The sequence below is a fragment of the Propithecus coquereli genome, unplaced genomic scaffold, assembly GCF_000956105.1.
Source record: "Propithecus coquereli isolate 6110/MARCELLA unplaced genomic scaffold, Pcoq_1.0 Scaffold252, whole genome shotgun sequence".
NCBI lineage: Eukaryota > Metazoa > Chordata > Mammalia > Primates > Indriidae > Propithecus > Propithecus coquereli.
In genome coordinates, this window is record NW_012148086.1 from 3,701,359 (window position 1) to 3,710,354 (window position 8,996).

The window sequence follows — 8,996 nt, forward strand, 5'->3', positions numbered from 1 at the left end:
ATTTATTAGGTACTATACGTAAAATATGAGTTTCAAATACTTCTCTGCTTTTTTTTACTTACAGAACCAAGTTCTTGCCTTTCTAGCCTGATATTCAAGACCCCTGGGCTAGGCATGGTGACACTCGCCTGTAATCCCAGCACTTTGGGAGGTGGGGGCAGGATTACTACAGGCCAGGAGCTCAACACCAGCCTGAGCAACACAGGAAAACCTTGAATGAACAAATAAATAGAAAAAGTAGCTGGGCATGGTGGCATGGGCCTGTAGTCCCAGCTACCCAGGAGGCTGAGGCGGGAAGATCCCTTGAGCCCAGCAGACTGAGGCTGCAGTGAGCTATGACGACACCACTGTACTCTACCCCTCGCAACAGAGCAAGACCCTGTCTCAAAACACCCAAATAAAAAGACCCTTGAAGAGTAGTCCTCCTCTCTCTCTCCTCATCGAGATCCCTTCAGAGCACTACAGTCCTGTAATGCTTAGCTGTATCCCCAACAAACAACATCCTTCCCAATCTCAGGACTTTCCAATATGCTTTCCTCTGCCTGTGGTAGGGAATATAAAAACAAAATTTCCTCCTAACCCAGAAAACCTCTCCACAAAGATAGAAGAGAAAGAAAATGTAATGCTTGAATAAGCATTAAATCAGAATGATACACATCAGGGACAACCCGCTAAAGGGATCACAAAAACAAACTCACTCTTTTATACAGCTACCTGCATACAAAACATCACTTAGGGTAGGTTTTTCAACTCACAGTCCGGTGACAAGTTAGGCCCTGGTCCTCCCAGGAAACTGGAAGATTGGGCTTATATCCCTTGACAATTACATTTCAAAGAGATGGCTCTGAACCAACATTCCTGAGTTGAGAGGGGTCATGGGCTTGCTTAGCTATAAAAAAAAAAAGACTTGCATACCTTCGAAAAAGAGAGAAGCAAGAAAAAAATTTTTTTTGAGACAGAGTCTCGTTCTGTTACCCAGCCAGGCTAGAGTGTAGTGGTATCATCATAACTCACTGCAACCTCAAACCCCTGACCTCAAGCGACCCTCCCGCCTCGCCCTCCCAGAGTGCTAGGATTATAGGCGTGAGTCACCGCGCCCGGCCAAGAAAGAAGGAAATTCTCAAAGAAATCTAGAGGAAAATGCTCCGAACGCGCTCAACTGCCCCTTGCACGTTTAGGGAAGGCCTGGGGGCCCGTGTTTACGTTGTATTTGTCCAACACCTGCGTCGTCTTTCCCACGTGCTAGTCCCACAGGCAGGCTCCCGTTCGCTCCCAAGGCCGCAGGTCCACGTGGGGTCTCGCCCCGCCCCGTCCATGCAGCTGCACGGGTCAGGCCCGGCACTCCCGCTGAGCGCGTCCCCACCCCGGCCAGGCTGTATGGGCTCAGTCTTACTCCGCCCCTCTTAGCTGCGGGATCCTGGGTAGTTACGTAACTCCAGCCTCCTGGACACTAAGGGCGGGTAACAAAAGGCGGTTGGGAAACTCCACTGCGTGGACACCCTGAAGACCCAACACGCCACCCGGCCCCGGGCCCCAGAAGTTCCACTTCAGTCTTCACGACCCAGCCAGCGTCCGAAGCCACGCCTCCGTAGCCGAGCCGACGTCACCGGCCCGGGACCGGGGTCACGTGGGCCCGCGCACGGCTTGGAGGCGGGGCTGCTGTGCGATGACATCAGGCGCGCGACGCCTGTGCTCCATGGTCGCGGCGGCTGTCTCCTGGGTGTTTTTGTCATCCACTGCCATCCGGGATTCCGTCGCCTTTTCCTGAGCCCAGGTAGGGGTCGGGGGGCTCAGGGCTCGGTGGCAGGCGGCTTGGGAGGCCGGACCGCAGTGAGTGGGAGCGCCGGCTGCGCCGGCAGCCCAAACCTTCCCTACACGTGCTTCTTCCTTGTAAGGGGCAGATGAGCGCGTTCAGAACATTTTTCTCGGAGGAGACTCGGGGGCTATAGTATAACTCGCGCTGTGCTTCTGAGCGTCTCTTTCAGAAGAGAAGTGGTGTTTGTCCGTGACCTGGAGGGACCCCAGTAGGCGGGATGGGCGGTGTGATGTGGAGGGACCTCACGAGAAGGGATGGGACGTGAGACCGAGACCTGGAGGGATCTCACTGGGAGCGACGAGATCGCGGGTAGACCTACCTCGAGATGACGTAGAGGGGTTCAGGCTGTGTGCCGGGCTACAGCTAGGTGAGGTTCAGAGGCACAGGCTGGAGCTGACCGTATTGTCCACTTCTAGGTGGGAGTCGTGGCCAAGTTGATGGGTCCTCAAAGCGGGAGGGCCTACTGTCGCAGCAGCTCTTCTGCAAGATACCCTGGTAAGTCACGTGTCAGAACCCACAGCTCTGCGTTCCCGGAACTTGTTTCCAACCGTTATTTCACGGGAAAAATCCTTATGGAATTTACTTATGTGTCCTGACTTACACCCTAGTTCAGAAGTGTTTTCTGAGCTACGAAATGCATGAGAAAAATGAAGGGAAAAAGCTATTTTTGTATATCTGTGTGATGTGTATATTTCTGTGGGCATAATGAAGCACTACACTAGAGTTGGAGTGTCACAGAATTATGTGGAAGTTTAGCTCGTATAGTAAGTTTACCTACCTCTTGCAAGACACCTTCCCTTACTCCCTCAGCCAGAAAGGATCTTTCCCTTAGAGTTGTCCTTAGTGGTGGGCTTCAGGAACCAAGCTCATCCTGACTAATTGAACTCTATGGACTGTTCTCACCTGGACTTTGGGATTCCTGGGATGTGGGGGATTTGGCTGAATGTGAGTAGCAAGCCTCCAGCGTGCCTGGGTCTGCGGTGACCCTGTGCATTCCTACAGCGCTTGCCAGAACAGCTTTGAAATGGTTTGAGGCCTTGCCCTGCTCCATCCAGAGCAAGGTTATAGAAATTTCAGACAGTTTTTGCTCCCTTCTGGCTCTGGTATGCTGGGCATTGTATAGCTCTGTACTGTGTAATGTGGCAGCCACGTGGTGTAAATTACATTTAAAATTCAGCTTTTCATTCACACTAGCCACATTTCTAGTGCTCAGTAGCCACATGTGGTTACCATATTGGACTGTGCCGATTAAAGAACATTTCTGTGTGCAGAAGTTGGTTTGGACAGTGCTGATGTAAAAAGCGAAGGGTGTCGTTAAGTGTTTACTATGCTCGAGGCTCAGTACAAATTTTATTTCATTATATTCTTAAAGCAAAGGCTTTATAAAAATTGAAAGTGAAGCTCAGAGTGGTAAAGGTCGGAGTTGAGCCAGAGTAGAAAGGATTAGCAGGGAAGAGCTCTGCCCTGAGACACTGATGGGACAGGATATTTACAATTACAAGGAAAAGCAAAGCGAACCAAAGGCTCAGTTCTGCAGAGGGACTGAATGCCCTGGGAGCTAACAGAAGGTGAGGTCCTTGCAGCTTTGGTCACAGGAGGGGAGGGCACTAATGTTGGTTGAACACCTGTTTTGGGCCAAACCTCTTAATTCCTCAACTAGGTTAAAATTTTCAGACATCCCCATGAGGTAGTTTCAGATTCAGTATAGATGAAGGGCCCAAGATCAGAATTATGTGTCCAGGGTTGTCCAACCAGAAACTGGCAGATGGAGTTTGACACCAGGCCTCTCTATCCCTGCAGCCTGTGCTCTATTCTGAGATCCCCTGCCTGGAAGCCTGCATAGAATCTAGAAGAAGTCGGGAAGTTTGGGTTGGAAGAGTGTTGCCAGCTTGGTCATCGCTCAAGCGGCACAGCTCCTGTGTTCCTCTGGGTGGTAGGGTCGCCTTCTCTCTTGACGGTAGAGGCTTCCAGCTGACTGTCGCTTCAGTCCAGGAACAGTCACGGAACACCTGGGGCCTGCTGTTGGAAGATCTTCTCCGTGAGTCTCATGTCTCTGCAGTCTTCTGAGTCAGGCACTGGTTGCCTTTTCCATATTACCTTTTAAAGGATGTTTGTGCGACAGACAGCCATGGATGTAAGAGGCAGTGCCTTCCTGCAGAGCAGAGAGCAGTCATTCTTGCTGTCCACTGTGAAAGACTGGGAGTCCTGCCCTCGGGGTGCCTTTCCTGTAACATGGCCCACTGCACGTGCAGGCGCCTCCTGACTCCCTTTGTGTCGCCGTGTAGGGACTGAGGCTTTGAGAGTGTGGTAGAAAATGCTAATGTTCTTGCTATTGCTATTGCTGTGAATTGAATAATTCATTGTCCTTTGTCTCTAATCAAGGAATTCTGTGTTTTCTATCAGCGTCCATGAACCTGGCAAACTACCTTGTTAGCTGCAGAGGGGGCAGCTCAGACCTTCCCAGTTCCTGACAGCCACCTCCCCCTAGTGGCTCCGCTTTGTATCCTTCCTTGCCCCAGCACGTGGCGCAGAGGTGTCTACCATCTGTCAGTATTTCAGCAATCCCAGGACACAAGAGCTAGAGGAGACCTGAGAGATGATTTCTTCAGTGGCTGCCAGGTTGTTCCATGGAACCTGTTCCAGGGGTAAGTGCAGGATGGGTCTGGCCAACCAAGTCACTTCACTTCTGTTTTATTTGTCAGTTTTCCTTAAGTCACCTAGCCAAGAAAAAGTTCAAAGCCTATCAACCTATTCTGATCCTCCCATATTATAAGTCCCAGAAATTGTAAAGTTACTGAATCACAGAAAGGTTAATTGTCTTTAAGCTCACAATAGTCACAAGACTATTTTGGAACAAACAGTTTTTTAATGTCTGGGTTTGTATGCCCTAATTCTTGGGGTGATATTGGACTGCCTGTGTGGTTTGTATTCGACCTGTATCCTTTTCCCCAGAATATCCTAAGGTTAGTGGTGTGCCAGCCTGGAAGGGGCTTGTGCTGCCACTAAGGTTGGTCACAGGCCTCTCAGCTCAGTGGGAGTGGGTTCAGGATTTAGGAAGTTGGGTTCAGTTCCATCTGTTGTGGCAATAGGCATTTATAACAATCCACAGTTATGTGAATTATGTCACTAAATTTTTCACAACAGGCCTCTGCAGTGTTTCTAATCTCATTTTTACAGATGAGGATGTGGATACTGAGAACGAGGCTTGCCCATGTTGATACACCTAATGAGGAGCGGAGCAGAATTTGAACCCAAAACCTTAATTATCTGAGCAGGTTTGAAGCCTCACATACCTCCCTTCTAGGAGGAGTTGGGAAATTCTGGTTCTTGGCCCTCGATGGGGTGTGAGTGGCTCAGGGTTTGGGCTGCAGGTCTGACAGACATTCTCTGACCCCAGGTTTGGGTGCCAAGCTCTCTGCTTCCGGAATGAAGAGCCTTGCTGTGCATCAAGATCCAGGCCCTTCTGGCATCTACTGAATGAAAAACAAGGCATATTTAATAAATAATGGTTTTAAATGTGATTCAGTTCTGCCTCTTCTTTTTCATATGCTACATGCAAAGATAAAGAAGACTCCACCCCTTCTTGCAGGAGTTGTTAGCTAAGTCTGAGGGAGCCCTAGGTATTTCGCCATTCTCAATGCTCATGCCTTATAGATGGCCGCTTGGAACTTGGTGATCACCTCGTGTGCACGTGCCACCTATTTCAACTGATGGTGGTATGTGGTGATGGTATTTAACACAGTGCCAAGGCTAACCAGCTGGATTCTGCAGTGGGAGCAACGGGCACAAAGGCACTGTCAGCAGGAGCTTTATCGTGAGATCCCGGAGTGGGTTCCAGTCGTGTTCACCCATTGGCTCGATGAATACCCTTGTCTTTTCAGATACTCCTAGGTACTCACCTAAGTATTGAAATATTGAAACCAAATTACAGGAAGTAATAGCCTTAGTATTTGTGTTATGCCCCACATATCTCCAATTTCATTTGAAAAATAATGGTCACCAGGCACCGTTGAGCCCACAGGACTTGTTTCTCTAGTTTAATGTTGGTGACATGGTCATGGAATGTTGACTGAGCAAGGCGAAGGCGTGGTGGCTCACACCTGTAATCCTAGCACTTCGGGAGACTGAGGCAGGAGGATCACTTGAGCTCAGAAGTTGGAGACCAGCCTGAGCAAGAGCGAGACCCCGTCTGTACTAAAATAGAAAAAATTAACTAGGCGTGTTGGTGTGCACCTGTAGTCTCAGCTACTTGGGAGGCTGAGGCAAGAGGATCGTTCGAGCCCGGGAGTTTGAGGTTGCTGTGAGCTATGATCACACCACTGTACTTTAGCAGGAGCGACAGAGTGAGACTCTCAAAAAAAAAAAAAAAAAAGATAAAAAGTGACTTTTACATTCAACTTGTGTTGACTAGTGAATGGAAAAGTATACAAAGGTGCCAGCTCCTCAGGTCCTTGTCCCATACACCAAAAAGGATGACACCAAAACTAAAGGGCCTGCAACCAGAGGTACAGTACCTCCTTTAACTGAGGAGCCGATTCTAGACAGCAGTGAGCAGGATTTTCTAGTCTGCAGCTACACCCCAAGGGTGTGGTCAGGAAGACACATTTCCTCAGAACCCCAGAGATAGCAACTCCTGATAGCTGTGGGGGGGATGGCAGGGTGGCAGCACCTCACCAGCCTCCGCTCAGTCCCAGGAGGCTCAAAAGGCTCAGGTGGGCTGTGTGGTCTGTGAGTCTGTGCATTTCCAGAATGCCTTGGAGCCATTCCCCTACAACAACCAGCCTAACAGTATATCCTTCGATGAGGTAAAAATAAATTTTCAATACAAATCCTAAATTGTGGTGCAGTTGTGTAAGGGCGCTGAAAACCTGAAAAGGGGCAGTGTCTTGGGACTAGGGATTTGCCACAGAGGTCAGCAGCAGCACAGTGAGCCTGTAAGGTCAAGGCAAGGGGACCATAGGCGGGGCTGCAGGGGCCCTGGTGGAGGGAGGCATCTTGGAACTGATGGATCTGAGATAATGAGTGAAACTGCCACCAGGGCCAGGAGAGTTTCCTCAGCCCCCGACGAGGCACCAGTTGGTAGCATTGGTGGTGGCCCCTCACTGCTGTTGCTCCAGGGGCCCCGGCTTTTGTTCATCTACCTGCTCTACCACGTTTACTGTGCCCTGCTAGTCAGACCCTGTAAGGAGCGTGCCCCGGGAGAGCTGCAGCTCAGAGCTGTCGCTTGTCCTGCCTGCTGAGAACCAGGCTGAGACTGACCATCTGGGCTTTCCCCGGGGTCTGGGGAGACACTAAATACAGTGCTGGAAGGGCCCAGAGGTCTGTCCAGAGCCAAGAGGGAACTTCCTTTGGTGTGATGTCATCTCTGGGCCTCGGTTTCAATAGATGCAAAGTGAGACTAGCGGCAGCTCCGGCCTGGGTGACGAGAATCGGATGAGGCAATGCAGGCCAAACTGCAAGCTGGGAGGAGGCCTAGTCACGACTGCGGTTATGCCAAGGGTCACACAGCACCAGCCTACAAAGGCAGGCCTGGCAAACTCTGCCCACGGCCAAATCTCTGCGCTATAAATGGTCTTGACATTTTTAAGTGGTTTGGGGGAAAAACCCAAAAGAATACTATTTTGTGACAGGTGAACATTTCATAGAGTTAAGATTTCAGTACCCCTAAGGTTTTACTGGGACAGCCATGTTGGTTCTGTTGGTTCCTTTAAATCACAAAACCCACGGGTCTGCTCAACTCCCTGGGGTTTGGGGAAGTGAAACTAAGAAAAGGGAGATGAGCCTGCAAGAATGTGAGTAACTTAGGTTTGGGAAACCCTTCAAAAGTCCCAGCCCAAGAGGCTGGGGACAGTGAGGGCACCTCCCTTGTCAGAGCTTAGAAGGATTACACTTGACCCAAGTGTGCCCAGGAGGGGCCTCAGGCCCGGCTGAGGGTGGAGCCAGAAAACTGGGGATGTGTTGGACCAAGGGCCCCTTATCACTGGATGGTGCATGACTTAGTTTTATCGGGTACTGGATAAGCACTTTCAATTTTATCAGGAATGCATTAGTTTTCAGAGAAAGAAAACAACCTTAACTCCATATCAAACAATTATTTCAAAGTTTAAAAAGAGATGTTTGAAAGATAATAGCTAAACTAGTGCTTGTGAGTACAACGAATCCCAAAGGTGGCAGGGGAGTGACTCAAGTTTGGGAATACTGGAACCGGCCCTTCTGACCTCCCTGTGTGAGGAAGGGTTGAAAGAGAACTGCCCCTCGTCAGCTTGAAGGATGAGAGAATCCTGTCCCAGTTTTCCTAGAGGATGAGACAGGGCTGTCCTAGTCTGCCCTGGGATGAGAGAGATCTTTCCCCAGTCTGCTTTGGAGGATACGAGAGATGCCCCCATCTGCTCAGAGGGTGAGAGAACTGCCGCCGCCTGCCTGGAGGCACTCACCGTGTCAGGGGTGCTGTGTCTGGAGAGAAACCCAGCCACTTGGGCTACCTCCTAAATGTGCTGCCTCATCTACAAAGCACGACAGCAGGCACCAGGCACCTCTCAGAGCTGTAAGGACTGTCCGTGGAGGGTTTGCCAGATGAAAGTACAGGGCAGAGGACAGTTCAGGGATGGGGTTCCCCTGCAGGCTGGCTCCACCCAGAAGACGCTCTAGGGGTCCCCGTCCCTCCGGGGGTGGGGGCCAGACAAGAAGCTTTTCCCATTTATGCCCCAGTGAGGCCTGCACGTGCTTCAAAGAATGCTGTTGCCGGTTCCCCGCTCCAGAGGCCTGGGCATTAGGATCTTTTTATATTTTTGCATTAAAGTACAATAGACACACACAGTGAAATGCGTCTAGTGTTCAGTTCTGAGTTGACAGACACATACAGCTGGGTGGCCAAGACCATGTCAAGAAATCTTTCTTTAAAGTCCCACAGGTGACTCTAACGTGCTGCCAGAGTTGGAAACCAACCCACGGAGTCTTGTCTACTGCCTGGGGTAGATGGGAGCTTCCGAAGGAGGCCATCAAAGAACCCTCCAGAGCTGGAGGACCCAGGGTCTGGTGCCTTGGCCCTGGTATGCAAGCAGGTCAGACCTAACGGTCTGTGGCCAGCAGTGGGGCACAGGGACAGGAAGCAGGGCTCAGAGCACCTCAAGGGGGAGGGAACAGCAAGTGGGGAAGGCAGCCCCTCCCAGGGCCAGAACCC

At 50.6% G+C, this 8,996-nt stretch overlaps 1 long non-coding RNA gene across 2 annotated transcripts; it reads left to right on the forward strand.

Moving 5' to 3' along the window:
- The first annotated feature begins 1,687 nt into the window (after positions 1–1,687).
- Positions 1,688–5,300, forward strand: LOC105812468. 2 transcript variants are annotated; one of them, XR_001137612.1, is made up of 6 exons: positions 1,688–1,774; positions 2,233–2,311; positions 3,617–3,854; positions 4,220–4,461; positions 4,994–5,091; positions 5,214–5,300. It is a non-coding gene; the product is annotated as an uncharacterized LOC105812468 (long non-coding RNA). The 2 variants fall into 2 exon arrangements; XR_001137613.1 differs by lacking the exon at positions 3,617–3,854.
- Positions 5,301–8,996: the final 3,696 nt, after the last annotated feature.